Here is a 13,367-nt window from a genome sequence, read left to right as displayed (position 1 = left end):
CCCTGCTCAGGACAAAAAAAAAATCAATCCTCGAATAGCCCTTATGCACGTGGGAGAAAAACGAGTACTCCCTGGCCCTTGGCCTCGCAAACCTCCAGGGATCCACCCCCCCCCCCCATCTGGTCCATAAATCCCCTCAACACCTTAGCCGCCGCCGGCCTCCTACCCGTCCGGGACTTGGATCGATCCAATGGGGGATTCAGCATCGTGTTGAAGCCCCCCCCCCATGATCAGGCCCCCCACCTCCAGGTCCGGAACGCGACCCAACATACGCCGCATAAACCCCGCATCGTCCCAATTTGGGGCGTAAACATTCACCAACACCACCCCGCTCCCCCTGCAGCTTATCACTCACCATCACATACCTCCCGCCACTGTCAGCCACCACATTTAACACCTCAAACGTCACCCTCTTTCCCACCAGGATCACCACCCCCGACTCTTCTCATCCAGCCCTGAGTGAAATACTTGGCCCACCCATCCCTTCCTCAGCCGAACCTGGTCCGCCACTTTCAGGTGTCTCTCTTGGAGCATGGCCACATCCGCCTTCAGCCCCTTCAAGTGCGCAAACACCCGGGCCCGTTTGACTGGCCCATTCAGCCCCCTCACATTCCAGGTTATCAGCCAGATCAGAGGACTCCCTGCCCCCCTCCCCTGCCGATTAGCCATATCCCATTCCCTGCCCACCACCCACCACTGGCCAGTGTCCCCCGCTCTGCCAATTCCCCACGGCGGCAACCCCCCCCCAGCACCCCCTGCATCCTCCAGCTCCTTCCTGATCGTTTCAGCAGCAACCCGGTAAACCCCCCCCCCCCCCCACTCCCCCCCCCCTCCCAGGCTAGGACCGCTCCTAGCCGCACCCCTCCCTTCATAGCACTCCCGTGAGCCAGCTAACTTCTGCTGACCCCGGCGACTCCCGCCCTACCTCCGACTCCTCCCCACGTGGGACTACCCCTCCTCCTTTGTGCCCATCAGCAGGCCCTCTTTTCCCCCCCCCCCCCGCTCTTGCGCGGGAGAAAAACAGCCAGCAACGGCCCGCGCTTCTCAGCCCCGACTCCGCCCCCACCATCCCACAGCGCGGGAAACCAGAGAACAGCCCACGCTTTCGCCCTGCCCAACCCCGCCTCCTCTAGGGCAACTCCCATTGCCAGTCCCCCCCCACCAGCTCCCCGTTTCCCTCCCTGCCCGAACCCGTCCACCAAACCCATACAAAAAGACATAATGACATCACCCCACCCACCCTAAAGCCAACCCACATCTTGCATTAAACAGAGCAAACACAAGTACATTGTCATACAACATCCCCCATCTTGGACCCTCAGTTTGAGTCCAGTTTCTCGGCCTGCACAAAGGCTCACGCCTCCTCCCGGGACTCAAAATAATGGTGCCGGTCCTTGTAGGTGACCCACAGACGCACCGACGGCAACATGCCAAACTTCACACTCCGTCTGTGGAGCACCGCCTTTGTCCGGTTAAACCCGGCCCTCCGCTTAGCCACCTCCGCACTCCAGTCCTGGAAGATCCGCACCTCCGTGTTCTCCCACTTGCTGCTCCACTCCTTCTTGGCCCACCAGAGCACGCACTCACGATCCACGAACCGGTGAAACCGCACCAACACCGCCTGTGGCAGCTCGTTCTGCTTGGGCCTCCTAGCCAGAATTCTATGGGCCCCCTCCAACTCCAGGGGCCCCTGGAAGGACCCAGCTCCCATCAGCGAGTTCAGCATAATGACCATATAGGCCGCCAGGTCCGACCCCTGCAGCCCCTCCATGAGGCCCAGGATCCGCAAATTCTTCCGCCTCGACCGGTTGTCCAGCTCCTCGAACCGCTCCTGCCACCTTTTATGGAGCGCCTCGTGCATCTCCACCTTCCCCGAGACGGCCACGGCCTCATCCTCCCTTTCGGAGGCCTGCTGCTGCATCTCCCGGATCGTAGCCCCCTGGGCTGTCTGGGTCTCCATCAGCTCTCTGGTGGTAGTCTTCAGCGACTCCAGCAGCTCCACCTTAAGCTCCTGGAAGCAGCGCAGCAGAGTCTCCTGCTGCTCCTGCGCCCACTGCCTCAGCTCCTCAAGGCCTCCGCCGGCCGCCATTTTGTTTTTCTTCCCCCGCTTTTCTAGTGATGCTTCCACCGTTTTTCTTCTTACCCCACTCCTGGTCCGGACCATAGGATCGTAGGGATCGACTCCAGTCCCCTTCCCACGTCGGGATTCGTCGACGAAGTTCCGTTGGGGGCCCTGAAAAGAGCCCCAAAGTCCGTTATTCGCGGGAGCTGCCAATCGTGTGGCTTAGCTCCGCATTGCCGCCACCAGAAGTCGATGGCCGGGCAATTTTAAAGAGATCTCTTCTAGTGGGTATCCCTGCGCGTCTTCCACGTAAATTTCACAACCAGTAATTCTAACTCCATTTTCGATTGTGGAAGAACCATGTACATACATTTTTAAAGTATCCCCTGTGGTTTGGGAATTCTGTGTCTCACTGCCTGCTCGTGGGTGTAGTGACTTTTTAAGGAGCTCGGAGCGTGGGGCTGCTTTGGTGGCAAAACCATCTATATAATTTCTGCAATATCCTACCAAACCTAGGAATGACCGGAGTGCAGTGACATTTTGGGGCGGGGCAACTTAACGATGGCTCGATCCATTTTTGCTCAATTTCTCCCTTCCCGTGGGTGATGATTCACGAAGCTCCCCACCCCCGCCACCAACTTGCCAAACATGTCCACCACATAATCCGTAGCATTTGTACCTTCTACGCCCCCCAGCAGATAAACAATTCTCAAATTCTGGCGTCTGGACTAACTCTCCAGGCCATCGACCTTGGTTGTCAGTACTTTCTGTCCATCCACCAACAGCACCATCTCCGCCTCCAAAGAGGCAATCAGATCACTGATTTGCAAGCATCTCCTCCACCTTCTTAATCATTGTGCCCTTGCCTCCTGCCGCTGCTCCACCCTGTCTAAAGTTACACGAATGAGCACCTTTGGCAGGTCCTTCGACCACTTGTCGCTGTTTTCTGAACTTCCCCGTTAGGAAATCCACCAACTTCTCAGTTGACAACTGTGGGGCAACGATGCCAGAGATGTCCACCATTTTCTTCACCTCTGAGGCCCGAGGGACTTCTGAGTGAGACGATGACCCTTCGTTCAACTTATTCCTCATGTTATAACCTCCAAACATCACACTGGAGGGGGACTGAAACTCGAACTACAACACTTTTCTTCCCAAAAGACACCCTTTAACAGGGCAAAAAGGGCCAAAAACCAAATCCCCAAGCAGGAGGCACCTTGTGTGCACCTGTACACCTCCTCGCCGGCACCAGAAGTCTCCAGCATTTATCTTGTCAAGCCTTGCCAAAATCTTGTGTTTCAAACGATCACATCAATTTCCAGTGAGTATAGACTCAACCTATTCAACGTTCCATCAAGACATAGAAACATACATAGAAAATAGAAGCAGAAAGCCATTCAGAGCCCCCCCCCCCCCCCCCCCCCCCCCCCCCCCCAAGCCTGCTCTGCCATTCATCATGATCATGGCTGATATCAAGTTCAAAGATCCCTGGAGCCCTTTATAGGGAATATCTAATTCCTTCTCGAAATTACACGACGTTTCCACCTCAACCACGTTTTGTGGTAGTGAATTCCACAGATTCACACTCCCACTCCCTGAGTGAAAGAATTTCTCTTTGCCTCAGTCCTAAAAGGTTGACTCTTATCGTCAAACTATGACCCTTAGTTCTGGATTCCCCCACCATTCTTTCTGAATCTACCCTGTCCAATCGTGTTAGAATTTTATACGTTTCTGTGGAATCCCCTCACACTTCTAAACTCCAATGAATATAATCCTAAGTGACTTAGTCTCTCCTCATGACATCCCGCCATTCCGGGAATCAGCCTGAGAAACATTTGCTGCACTTCCTCCACAGCAAGAATATCCTTCCTCTGATAAGGACACCAAAACTGCACACAATACTCCAGGTATTGCCTCAACAATGCACTATACAATTGCAGTAAAATATCCCTATTCCTGCACCCAATCCTCTGGTTATGAAAGCCAACGTACCATTTGTCTTTATTGTCTGCTGTACCTGCGCGCTTACTTTCAGGGACTGATGCACGAGGACACCAAGGTCTTGTTGAGTGCCCACCTCTCTCAATTTGCACCTGTTCAAATAATCTGCCTTCCTATTTTTGTTACCAAAGTGGATAACCTCACATTTATCCACATTATGCTGCATCTGCTATGCATATGTCCACTCACCTCAGCCTATCCAAATCCTGCTGAATCATCTCTGCATCCTCCAGGTTCTTTACTCAGAGAGTGATTAGGGTGTGGAATGGACTGCCTGCTGCGATAGTGCAGTCAGACACTTTAGGAACTTTGAAGCGGTTATTGGATAGGCACATGGAGCACACCAGAATGACAGGGAGTGGGATAGTTTGATCTTGGTTTCGGACAAAGCTCGGCACAACATCGAGGGCCGAAGGGCCTGTTCTGTGCTGTACTGTTCTATGTTCTATGATGGTGCCTAAATAAAGAACATTTTCCTTTACAATCTGGGCCTTTTTGGGGTTTACCTTGCATTCGATTGATTGCAGTAGGCCTAGTAATTCAGATAAGTGCTCCACGTGTTCCTCTTTTGTGTCCGTTTGCAAGAGCAGATCGTCTACACATTGTATTAGGCATTCGGGTCAGAAAAATTTACAAAGTCCGTTGGCCAATTGTCAGTGGAAAATGGAGGGGGAGTTATGGAATCCTTGTGGGAGGCATGTCCACATGTACTGCTGCCCTTGAAACTTAATGTGAATTTATACTGGCAGGCCCTGTCTAATGAGATGGACCAAAAGCCATTGCTGATGTCCAGCACTGTGAAATATTTTGCTTGTACTCCCTGTTTGAACATGGTGACAGGACTTGTGGCAACAGTGGGTGCTGCTAAAGGGGTTACCTTATTAAGTTCTCGGTAGTCGATCGTTAGTCACCATGAACCATCGGGCTAAATTGGGGCATTATTTGTGGATGCTACGGGTCTAACAAACTGTTAATAACCTTCGAACTCTCACCCTCGGCTTGCTGTGGGAAACCGTATTGCTTTTGCGGCTTTGAATCAGGACCTGAAATCTTCACTGTACCTGGGATCTGCCCACAATCATGTTTGTGTTGTGCGAACGAAGCTTTGTGATTCCTGAGGACCTCTCTAATCGTCTGGTCTGCATTAATTGTTTGCGGATTAAACCAATAGTCCCCTACTGAGCAAATCCTGTTTTCATAATCCCTTACTGTGAGCGTAGTGGGAGCCCTAGCTGTTTTAGCCATTCGCCAGACACATTTGTTTACTGGGTCAAATGAAAGTTTATGGGAGCGCATAAAATCAATGCCTAAGATGTGCTCTGCATGGGCCCTACATAGGCTAAACTTTTCGAGGCTGGTGGAACAGATGGAGGAGGAGTTTAGGAGGTGGGATGCGCTGCCACTCTCCTTGGCGGGCAGGGTCCAGTCGGTTAAGATGACGGTGCTCCCGAGGTTTTTGTTTCTCTTCCAGTGTCTCCCCATCTTGATTCCGAAGGCTTTCTTTTGGAGGGTTATTAAGAGTATTCTGGGGTTCGTGTGGACGCGGAAGACCCCGAGAGTAAGGAGGGTATTCCTGGAGCGAGGCAGGGAGGTAGGTGGCTTGGCGTTGTCCAACCTGTGTGGGTACTACTGGGCGATGACTTGATGTCTGACTCCCGACACAGCAACCCCTTTGCGACCCTGTTCGCAGAGCATGAGGAGAAGTGAGGTGTCCAGATGATGTAAAAAGAGGAACCGCTTGAGAGAAGCGCTGTCCTTTCTGATGGAACCTGCACGTATGTTTGTTTGTTTGTATGTTAAATGTTTGATTTGGAGATTGGCCACTTACTTTTCAGCTGAAAAGCTTGTGACCACCTCACATGCACGTTAGTTTTTCCGCCGATATTTCTGAGAACTTCACTCAGTTGAAATGTCCTCTGGTGAACCGACAATGTTCACGACTTGTCTTCTGTTTACAGATGTTGGAGCATCTTGGCTCCTCCCTTTTGTTTTGGTGCCCCTCTATTCTGGGAATAGAGGCTGCAATAACACTACGACTACATTCTTGCCCGTTCATTTCAGGTTGCTCAGACAGTGGAGAAACGGCATTGAGGACCCGCCCTGTCTGAGGACCCCCCTTTGGTCAGCTAAGCTCGGGTACAGCACAGCACGCCCTACCCGGGGATCCCATACAACTCTTACCCGTCGCGGCCCATACGCAACTCATTCAACCTTTTCGTTTCTAAACCTTGCATTTCATTTTTGTTTAAGGTAGCCCTTCGGCCGCCACTCCATATGCTATTTACATCCAAGAACATTTTGGGATGGTAAATTTCAACACTCTGCGAGACGGCTCGCACTGGTTTAAGATAAGTATATGTCTGGTCCTAAATCCGTTTTTGAAAAAAAAATGAGGGAGTCACATGGAGGTGACCATCATAAAGGGAAAAAATTGGAACAAGAGGACAGATATACTTAAAGTCAAGATATTAAGCTGAATACTAACAGATAATATGCTTGATCCCCTTAGCTTTCGGAGGTTCGCGAGGGGAACCGAAGCAACAGCACAGCAAGATCCCAGAAGAGAAGAGGAAAGAAGAGAAGAGAAGATGAAGAGCACTCGAATTGCTATGGTTTTAGCTATTGTGGCATCTGTGTGGTTGCGCGTGGACGCGGGCACACTTTCCCACAGTACAACGTTTGCTAACTTCTCCCAAACCCAGACCACCCCCAGCCCAGTCAATGGTAACAGTACCCCGACCTGGTGTATCAAATTTCTGACATGGTACTCCTTGTCATATGTAATAGAATCACTTTTGGTGATTGCAGTCCTATGTATCATAGTCCAGACCCTCAGGATGAGGAAATGGAGGAGAGCCCACCGCTCGCGGGCCTCAACAGTGTACAGAGTACAATCCCCCATTTTCGGATTCCACCAATCCCCCCAACCCCTTGATGTATAATAAAAGATTTAATTTTGATACGATCTGTAAATAAAGATTATTGCGGATGTATTATAATGTTCTGCGCTCGATTGCCGAGTCAGAAAACGAAATGTAAAGATGCTGTTGTATGAATAAGGGTTTAGAATGTTATAGGATGTTTTAAATGCAAGATGAGAATAGTTTATTGAGATAGTTAGAGGTTCCCGATTCAAATTGGTAACGCATATCCCCTTTGACATAGCGCTAATCAGAAACTGTTAGTTAAATTTTTTTTGGCATAGTTGAGGAAAGAATAGAAGCCATGGAACTCGCTGAGGTCAGGGGACCCAAAGACACCGTACTTAGGTGATCCTTCATGATTTCTCATGAGGATCACAAGGAGGGAGTGTAGCCACTGAAGTTGGCCATTCCCTGAATACAAAATGGAGGAACGCAAAGCATACAGGATAAAATGGACAATGTTTGCACCCCTAGCAGGTGTGGATTCTGTCTGCTAAGAAAGCAGACAGCACCGAAACGAACATTCCGCATATTAATGAGGCAATCACCGGGACAATTAGCATGTTAATGGAACGATTCCAGAGACAATGGACACAATTGGGGAAGCAACTGCAACATTGTAAGGGATACCAGACACTCAGGCACCAGCAAGGTTCGAAAACAAAGAGCCTGAAGGCCCGCCCAGTAGCTAAGGAACAGCCTCAGTATTGGGGGGATTCAAACATATCGATTGGGAAGAGACCCAATCGATTCCAAGCAGGTAAGGGAGTCCGCCCAAAGGGGCGCGGATCCCTGGGACCTATAAAAGACAGGTCCCACACATGGTTCAGTCTTCTGATCCAGCCCTCCTCTCTCTTTGACTAGCACTCCTCCGTGGACCAGTACCTCGACCAGCTTTTGCCAAGAAGACCCTGAAGGAGAAAGAGAGAGGTTTCGGACAGCAGCCGCCAGCAAGTAAGTGCCTCAGAACGATCGCTACCAGAGATAGACACTCCTGACCCCTTTTAACTTATACCAACCTCAAGTCTGCAGATCAGAGCAGAGCAAGAGGCCTTGTTCCCTGACCGGCAGTTCCTTCGAGATAAGTGTTAGTTTATTTAGCGGTAGGAATAAGTTTAATCCTTTTCGCGTGTGCATGGGTAGTTATTATAATTATTATAATAAACTCAGTTGTTTGGACTTACTAATTGGTGTATAGTTTTATTGCTTTGAACTTCCCCTTGAAGCTTGTGGCGGTGTCTTAACGATACCTGGCGACTCCAGAGCTAAGTAAAGAAACAGAGCCAAATCGAGTGTTAAGCACACTCACCCAGAACAACCAACACTACTCAAGAATCATCCTGGATAGTTCTAGGCACTTATTCTCCAATAACAACAACAACATCCTCAATCCTTTCCTTCCTTCACCACCAAATACAGAGTCAGAGGTTTACAGCATGGTTTACAGCCCTTTGACCCAACTTGTCCATGCCGCCCAGTTTTTACCACTAAGCTAGTCCCAATTGCCCACATTTGGCCCAAATCCCTCTGGATTCATATTTCCCATATAACTGTCAAAATGCTTTTTAAAAGACAAAATTGTACTCGCCTCTCCTCCTGCCTCTGGCAGCTTGTTCTAGGCACTCACCACCCTCTGTGAAAGAATTGCCTCTCTAGACCCTTTAGTATCTCGCCCCTCTCACCTTAAATCTCTGCCCTCTAGTTTTAGACTCCTACCTTTGGGAAAAGATGTGGACGATCTACCTTATCAATGCAACTCATTATTTTATATACCTCTATAAGATGATCCCTAAGCCTCCTATGCTCCAGGGAAAAATGTCCCAGTCTATCCAGCCTCTCCCTATAATTCAAACCATCAAGTCCTGGTGGCATCCTAGTAAATCTTTTCTGCACTCTTTCTAGTTTAATAATATCCTTTCTATAATAGGGGGACCAGAACTGTACACAGTATCCCATGTGTGGTCTTACCAGTGTCTTGTACAACTTCAACAAGATGTCCCAGCTCCTGTATTCAATATTCTGACCAATACAACCTAGCATGCTGAATGCCTTCTTCACCACCCTGTCCACCTGTGACTCCACTTTCAAGGAGCTACGAACCTGTACTGTTAGACCTCTTTGTCTATAACTCTCCCCAACACCCTACCATTAACATTGGAGTCCTTCCCCAATTCAATCTACCGAAATGTATCATCCCACATTTATCTGAATTAAACTCCATCTGCCATTCATCGGCCCACTGGCCCAATTGATCAAGATGCAGTTGCAATCCTAGATAACCTTCTTCACTGTGCCACCAATCTTGGTGTCATCTGAAAACTTACTAATCATGCCGCCTAAATTCTCATCCAAATCATTAATATAAATAAAAAAGGGGACCCAGCACCGATCCCTGAGGCACACTGCTGGTCACACGCCTCCAGTTTGAAAAATAACCCTCTACAACCACCCACCTTCTGTCATCAGGCCAATTTTGTATCCAATTGGGCTCCCTCACCCTGGATCCTGTGAGATTTAACCTTATGCAACACCCTACTGCGGTACCTTGTCAAAGTCCATGTAGACAACGTTGACTGCACTGCCCTCATCTACCTTATTGGTTACCCCTTCAAACAAATTCGTGAGACTTGATTTTCCACACACAAAGCATTGCTGACTGTCCTTAATCAGTCCTTGCCTCTCTAAATGCCTGTAGATCCGGGGTCTCAAAAATCCTTCGAACAATTTACCCACCACAGATGTTAGGCTCACCGGGCTTTCCCCTGCAGCCCTACTTAAACAAAGGCACCACATTTGCTACCCTCTTCAGGCACCTCACCTGTGGCTGTCAACGATTCAAATATCTCTGCTAGGGGACTCACAATTTCTTCCCCAGTCTCCCACAACATTCTGGGATACATTTCATCAGGTCCCAGGGATTTATCTACCTTGTTGCGCTTTAAGACTTCTAGCACCAGCTCGGGGGTGGGAGTAGCTTCACAAGCTAAATTTGGCTCAGTTACTGGAGCAAATGTAGGAGGACTTTCAGAGGTGGGCCATTTTCCCGTTGTCGTTGGCGGGGAGGGTACAGATAGTAAAGGTGACGGTTCTACTGAGATTTTTGTTCATATTCCAGTGTCTATTTATATTCCAAAGGCCTTTTTAAGAGGGTGAACGCAGTGATCTCTGGATTTGTGTGGGCTGGTAAAACCCCACAGGTAAAGAAGGTGCTGCTGGCCCTACTGAATTTCAGGAACTATTATTGGGCGACAAATATATCAATGATCAGGAAGTGGGTAGTGGGGGAGGCGCCATCATGTAAGAGCACAAGTTTAGGGGCACTGGTTCTCGCCGGCTCGGTACTCCACAAGTGCGATGGCAGCTCTGACAGTTTGGGGGCAGTGGCGGAAATATATGGGAGTAGAGGGAGCATTGGTATGGACTTCAATTTGTGGCAACCACCGGTTTGTGCCGGGGGGAGGGTTAGATGGGGGGTTTCAGAGGTGTCAGCTGTAGCCACCTAAGATGGACACTGGGCTAACAAAATGGAGAACTGCTAAGACTGTAGGGAGAAAACAGTCTTAGCCAGGACAAGCAGTCTGTAAAGGCTAATTAGCATTCGGCACGTATCGAAACTAGTTTATGGCCAGGTGAAAGATCTCAACCAAAGGTGTAAATAGCAAAACGCTTTGCATAGTAATGAGGCAATCCAGATCTGGGCACACACAATAGCAACATTTGGGTTTGAATGGATACTTTGAGTGGACGCCCAGACGAAACGGCACCAGAAGTATCCATCACAAAAGACCCTAGAGACCGCCCCACCCATCGAGAAGAGACCCTCAGATTGGGGGATTTGTAAGACATCGATTGGGAAATGACCCAATCGATACATGGCAGGTAAAGGCCCGCCCCGAAAAGGCACGGACATTGGGGGACCTATAAAGGTAGACCCCGCACATGGTTCTGTCTGTTGTGCTCCGGCTCCGTTGCTGTTTTTGTGCTCCGGCTTGGACTGCTGTTTTGACTCCGGCCCAGATCTGCTGTTGTATCCTGACTCCGACTCCAGCCATTGATCCTGTCTCCCATCACCAGCCGTTGAGCACCAGCCATCGTTCAGTAAGTGCCAAACGACGATCGCTACGTGAACCCGGCATTGCTTATACATTATTCGACTATTAGCGAACAGAAGGTGCAGCCCAGAAAGGAACAAAGGCCTTGTCCCCTGACCTTTCTGGTTCCTACTTAGATAAGTATTTAGTCGTTTAATAGTAGAAATAAGTATTAGTCTTTAGCGTGTGCATGCGTATTTATTATATTTGTATAATAAATATCAATCGTTTGAACTTACTAATCGGTGTATAGTTTTATTACTTTGAACCTGACCTTGAAATACTTGTGAGGTGTCTAAATACGGCACCTGGCGACTCCGAGCTGAAAATACACACACAGAGCTGTAGCAGTGTTAAGCACACGGCCTTTAAACGGAGGCGTGTTAATACACTCCAATAAACGCGTAATACACTCAAGTAAAACGTGCAACACAGCGACCTGGGATTGAGCGGTTAGGGGACCTGTTCATCGACGGTAGCTTTCCATGCTTGGAGGAGTTTGAGCTGCCAGGTGGGAATAGGTTCCGTTATCTGCAGGTGAGAGACTTTGCACGTTGGCAGGTTTCGACCTTTCCACCTCTACCGCCCCAGGGGATACAGGATAAGGTAGTTTCGAAAACGGGAGTGGAGGAGGGAAAGGTCTTGGAAATTTAAAGAGCTTATGGAGTGGGAGGGAACCCAGATAGGAGAGGCAAAACGTAAAATGGGAGGGTGAGTTGGGCAAGGAACTAGAAGCGGGTCTGTGGGAAGATGCCCTGAGTAGAGTCAATGCATCCTAGTCATGTGCCAGGCTTAGCCTGATGTGGTCCACAGGGCGCATATGACTGTGGCCTGTATGACTAGGTGAAGGATAGGTGTGGGCGGGCCCGCAAATCACGTCCACATGTTCTGGGCATGTCCGAAGCTTGGGGGATTCTGGCAAGGATTTGCCGATGTCATGTCTACGGTATTAAAGACAAGGGTGACAGAGTCCAGAGGTAGCGATTTTTGGAGTGTCGGAAGACCCGGGAGTCCAGGGGGAGAGAGAGGCTGATGTTTTGGCCTTTGCCTCCTTGGTAGCCCGGAGACAGATCTTACTGGCGTGGAGGGGCTTGGAGCCCCCTAAGTCAGGGGTTTGGGTTAGTGATATGAGAAGATTAAGTTCGCCCTGAAAGGATCAATGTTAGTGTTCGTCCAGAGGTGGCAGCTGTTTAGCGACTTCTTTGGAACTGTCAGCAGATACGATCAGGGGGTGGGAGGGAGATAGTTGAGGCGGGATCAGTGAGTGGAGGAGGGGGACTGGGGAACTGGGTCTATAAACCATGTTGGCTGGGTAGGGTTGTTGGTTGAGGGGGGTGGGGGGTTCCTTACTGTGTTGTATTTGCTTTTGAAATTATTAAAAATTACAAATACCGTAATAAAATGTTTTAAAAGACTTCCAGCACCTCCTTCTCTGTAATATGTACACTCTTCAAGACATGACTATTTATTTCCCCAAGTTCCCCAACATCCATGCCTTTCTCAACAGTAAATACCGGTGAGAAATATACAATTAGGTTCTCACCCATCTTCACTTGTCAGCATTCCAAAGGGACTGTTCCTTTGCAACACCTGGTCTATTCCTCAATCACCCGCAATATCTCATTCCCGTCCCACAGCACCCCCTTCTCTTCTTGCCATCCAAGGCCCCATTCTTTCCAGTGGTTTACATTGTTGCTTGTTGTGTTCTCTCTTCAATTGGCTGTTTACGGCAGTTAATATGATCGCCTTCCTTAATTCTAATTACATTTGCTCAAGAGTCACCAGGTATCTTTCGATTCCGCCACAAGGTTCAAAACAGAATACTGATCACAGACTCGATACTCCAGTTAGTAAGTTCAAAATCAATGCTCATTTATTTACGCAGTCAAATATACTCATGCACAAAACTCTACCAACTTAACTATCACTACTACTTAGCTTCGGGTGCCCACTCAGTCAGAGGAACAATGGCCGTTGTCTGGTTCTGAGGCTGCTGGGGTTGAGCTGGTATGGAGTAGTAGCTAGGAGCGTCTGTCTCGTAGCGTGCGTTGACTTTGGACTTACTTGTTCTCGTGTAGCTGCTAGGCAGGTCTCTCCTCGCTGAGAGCCAAGGCCAAGAGAGCGATTCTCTCTTGGGGACTTCTTATACCCAAAGGGGCTTCGCGCGCTTTTGGGTGGGCCTTGAACTCGGTTCCAATTAATTGGACCACATCTTGATCATTCCTATTGATTTCCTCCAATAAAGGGGTGTGTGTCCTGATTGCTGGGCAGGCCCTAGGTGGCCGTTGG

The sequence above is a fragment of the Scyliorhinus canicula genome, chromosome 15, assembly GCF_902713615.1.
Source record: "Scyliorhinus canicula chromosome 15, sScyCan1.1, whole genome shotgun sequence".
NCBI classification, from domain to species: Eukaryota; Metazoa; Chordata; class Chondrichthyes; order Carcharhiniformes; family Scyliorhinidae; genus Scyliorhinus; species Scyliorhinus canicula.
This window is presented reverse-complemented; position numbering follows the sequence as displayed.